Source organism: Quercus robur, chromosome 4 (genome assembly GCF_932294415.1).
Source record: "Quercus robur chromosome 4, dhQueRobu3.1, whole genome shotgun sequence".
NCBI lineage: Eukaryota > Viridiplantae > Streptophyta > Magnoliopsida > Fagales > Fagaceae > Quercus > Quercus robur.
The window spans coordinates 54,110,802-54,115,435 of NC_065537.1; the positions used below are offsets into that span (position 1 = coordinate 54,110,802).

A 4,634-nucleotide genomic window follows, 5' to 3' on the forward strand; every position below is an offset into this window, starting at 1 on the left:
GTTTATAATCAGAAAGAGGTGGAAACTTATGCTTAGGTACCTCATCATCATTGGGAACATTCTTGTCTGCAACGACATTTTGCTCCTTTTCTTGCTTCAGCGATGTAGGGGCTACCTTTACTGGAATCTCAACCTCTTTACCACTTCTCAAAATGATTGCACTTGCATTTTCTCTAGGATTTACTACCATTTGAGAGGGTAATTTCTTCGAACTTTGTGCCTCTAGCTGACTAATTGTAGTTGCCATCTGGCCCATCTAATTATCCAAACTTTGAATATTGGTCATCACCTCTTGTTGAAATTGTTTCATCTCCTGTTGAAATTGTAAAGTATTAGTGGCAAGAGACTTAACAATATCTTCTAAAGACGTACTAGAATTAGAAGTTTGGCCTAGTTGTTGTCTAGGGGGGTATGGCTGCTTATATTGCTGGCAAATTGGGCGGTTTTAAGTCATGGGCTGATTTACTTGTGGATTCCCATAGCTAAGATTGGGGTGATCCCTCCATCTCGGGTTATACGTGCTTGAATAGGGATCATACTTCCTTTGCGGTTGTCCAGGAAAACCACCTGCCACATTCATTTGCTCAATGGGCTCCTCTTGAAGAGTTGGGCACATATCGGTTGGATGTCCTATTACCGAACAAATCCCACAAGCCTTCACCTTTTGCATATTACCTAGTGCCAAATTGTTGAGAATTGGCCGCCATATTTGCAATCAAGTTTCTCGCGGCCTCGAGAGTTTTATCCACCAAAACTCCTCCACTAGCTGCATCAATCATGCTCCTATCAGTGGGTAGAAGGCCCTCATAGAAATATTGGATAAGTAGCTGCTCACTAATTTGATGATGGAGGCAGCTTGCACATAATTTCTTGAAATGTTCCCAATATTCATGTGGGGACTCTCTGTTGTGCTGCCTTACATCACAAATTTCTTTTTGAATGTTGGCTGCCCTTGAAGTTGGGAAATATTTCTCCAAAAACAACCTCTTCATCTCGTTCCATGTTTTAATACTCTCGGAGGGTAGATAATAGAGCCAATCCTTAGCCGAATCCTTCAAAGAAAACGGAAAGGCTCTTAATTTAATTTGATCTTCAGTCACCCCCATGGGCTTCATACTCGTGCATACCACATGCAACTCCTTTAGATGCTTGTGAGGATCTTCACCTGCAAGGCCATGAAAAGTGGGCAAGAGATGTATTAGTCCAGATTTTAATTCAAAAGTAGTAGTAGCATCTAAAGTAGGGAATGTTATGCATAAGGGTTGTTGATTCAAATCAGGGGCAGCAAGCTCTTTCAAAGTTTGATTTCCAGCAATGACTTCCTCCTCTTCTAAATCAGAATCACTAGCAAACAAGGAATCAAGAGCTAGGTCGTGCTCTTTAGAACTTCTCCTAACTTTCCTCCTTAACCTATGCAAAGTTCTCTTTATTTCTGGGTCGTAAGTTTTATTGATGCGCAAACAGTGGCGGAGCCAGAAATTTAGGCCAGGGGGGGCAAGATTAAAGACAAGATTTAAAGTAAAAAACTAATCTAAAAAAAATTTAAACGTGAATATTAAGAGTATGCAATATACTTGTGAATATTTAAAAGAGACTCAATGACTTTAATGTTTTTAAAAACTCACCTTGAATGCTTTTAAAAACTCAACAGAAACTCTAATACTCTAATAGCTTGTTTGAATGGAGGGGGAGTAGAAGGGAGTAGAGTAGAGAGAGGGAGAGTAAGTTAAATTACCTTATTTGGATTTTTTTTAAGGGAGGAGGAGAAGGGATTTGGAGGGGTTCTAACTACTTCTAACCCCTCATTTTTAATCCTCCCAAAATTAGAGAGATTTAGAGAGAGAGTAGAGCATAGAAATGTTTGACTAAATGAATTACCAAATTTACCTTTACCATATTAACAAAATTATAAACTATGAAAAAAGTAATTATTTTCCTTCCCTTGTTTAATTTTAAAAACATATAATTTTTATTTTTTTATTTTTTTATGGAAGGTGTGCTTTATACTGTACTGTATATACACTGTTTTTTTTCAGAGTTCTATTAATATTAGGGTGCTGTGATTCTTATTCCGCATAGGCATATAGCATTAGCAGTAGGTTTTTTATTTTTTAATCATTACTAGATGGGACCCATAGTTTTATATTAGAGATATAGTAGTCTCAGAGTTTATTAGTTAAGGCTGTTGAGTTCTGAAACATGTAGCAGTAAACAGGAAAGTTTTTTTCTCTTTTGTGTAGAGGGGCAAATAATACATTTCAATGCAATGTATTGTCATTATTAGTAAAATTTTTGGAAGTTCAGGGGGGGCAGGTAATGTATTGTCATTATTAGTAAAATTTTTGGAAGTTCAGGGGGGGCACCTGCCCCCCCTCGCCCCCCCCTCCCTCCGCCCCTGTGCGCAAAGTTCTCTTTATTTCTAGAAATTTAGATTTTATGTTGTTTATTTAAATTTTAGATGGGTTTAGTGGGTATTAGTGGATCTATCCATGTAGACCCATCTAGTTTAATAATCAAATGGGTCTTTACCCATTTAACCCAAATATCAAATGAGTTGGGTTAAGATTTATCCAAATAAGGTGAGTAATGGGTAAGTTTATGGATATGGATAAAAATTACTACCCCTAGTGACTTGCTTTGCTTTCTTGGCCTGCATTGCCATTTGACGGTCACAATATGGGTATATCACAGAACGGTCACTCCAGCACAGCGCATAAGTACTTCGGCACCATATTAATATTTAATGACGAGGTATTGTGCATAACATCATCCATCAGCCATTCAAAATAGTAAGTTAGGAACGTTTTCAAAGAATTAAGAAAACTAACATCTCGAGTTTCTAAAACTCGAGATCCATATTATAACTCGAGTCCAAAAGACTCGTTTCGCGAGCGTGAAAATGCCACATAGATCTCGAGTCTTTAAAACTCGATTTCCATGCACAAAAATTTCACCTATAGTGGCGTTTTTAAGCCTTACAGTGACGTTTTAAATCTCTATAGCGGTGTTTTTCTGCAAATTTTTTTTTATAAGCACAGGTTTAGGGGGTCCTATAGTGTCGTTTTTAAGACCTATAGTGACGTTTTACAGACCTATAGCGGCGTTTTTTCTCAATTAATGGAAATCGAGTTTATAAAACTCGATTTTCAGCCTGATTTTTTTCCCAATTTAACTTAATCCACTTACAAATCGAGACTTAAAAACTCGAGTTTTATCTTGGAACTCGAGTTTTAGACACTCGAGATGCTAGTTTTCAAAATTGTTTTGAAATGTGACAATTAACTAAATTTTTTAATATTTATTGTTATTTAGAAAAAAAATTCATTTAATGACATTTGGTGACTTTGCTATAAGCTTAATCACAGCCTCACAGTCACAGGTAGAACCTACCAATTCCGAAGCATATTCTTTGCTTTCATTGCTTTGTGGGCCTTGCTACGATGCTACGTGTGCATGAGAAAGGATATAGTAAATTTTATAATAAATTTTTTTTGAGTTGCGGTGAGGATCTTTATGTCAAATTCAGGTTTAAGTAGATTGGGGGTAATAACCATACATGCAAACCCCTCTTATTTGCTTTCTTGGCCTTGCTACCCCTTGATAGTTACAATTGGCATATATATCACTTAAGTTTAGCCCCCAACTTATTATGGTATACATCTTTGGTGACTTGCTATGGTCACAGGTAGTCACAACCAAATCCCAAAGCAGATCCTCGGCTTTCATTGCTTTGTTGGCCTTGCTACAACTGACACCTCATATTATATATTAAGAAAGTACGAAATTTGTTGTTGCATAAATAAAGATAACTCCATTTGGTGCCTTAATTTGCTTTCTTGGCCGTGCTACTACTTGATGGTCAAAATCGGCATGTCACTAAAAGTCTAAGCCCCTACTAATTATGCAATCTTTGGTGACTTGCTATGGTCACAGGTAAACACAATTAAGGTCCCAAAGCTGATCCTCGCCTTTCATCACTTTGCTGGCCTTGCTACGTATGCATGAGAAAATATAAGTGTACAAAAGAATCTCATAATATGTTCACAACAAATTTGTTTTGAGTTGTTGTGAGTCTCAACTCTATGTTAAGTTCCGATTTCAATAGGTCGAATAATGACCACACCTGTTTACCCTTTTTATTTTTTTGGCTTGTGGTGGAAGGAGACCTTAATTTGTGTGAAAATGTGAGAATTTGTTTTGGCATAAGAAAAAAAAATCTATTTCATGACTTACTTTGCTTTCTTGGCCTTGCAACCACTTGACATATCATGACAAAATGATCACTCCAGTCCAGCCCAGGCATAAACTTTATCACCCATTCAAACAGACATAAACTTTGTTCACTGCCCATTTAAACATCCATAAACTTAGTCACTTCCCCTATCAATCCCATCTTTGGTGAGCTTTCAATTCCCAAAATAGTTTTTTTTTTTTAGGACAGATCCATGGATAGAAGTTATCATGTTGGAGGAGTCCGTACACCCTCAGAACGCAGAGATCATGCAGGGTTAGTTAATATTCTTTTCATTTTATTGTTCATGATAAATTATAGAATTAATATATGGGATAACATAGAAAGGTTTCATTTGCTATATATTTTTATGAATTTTTCATTCAAATAATTTCATATTATT

The 4,634-nt window shown here is 36.6% G+C and overlaps 1 pseudogene; it reads right to left on the bottom strand.

Annotated features, from left to right (window-relative positions):
* LOC126722186 (uncharacterized) overlaps positions 1 to 4,351 on the bottom strand; it is a 5,840-nt pseudogene extending 1,489 nt beyond the window's left edge.
* Positions 4,352 to 4,634: the final 283 nt, after the last annotated feature.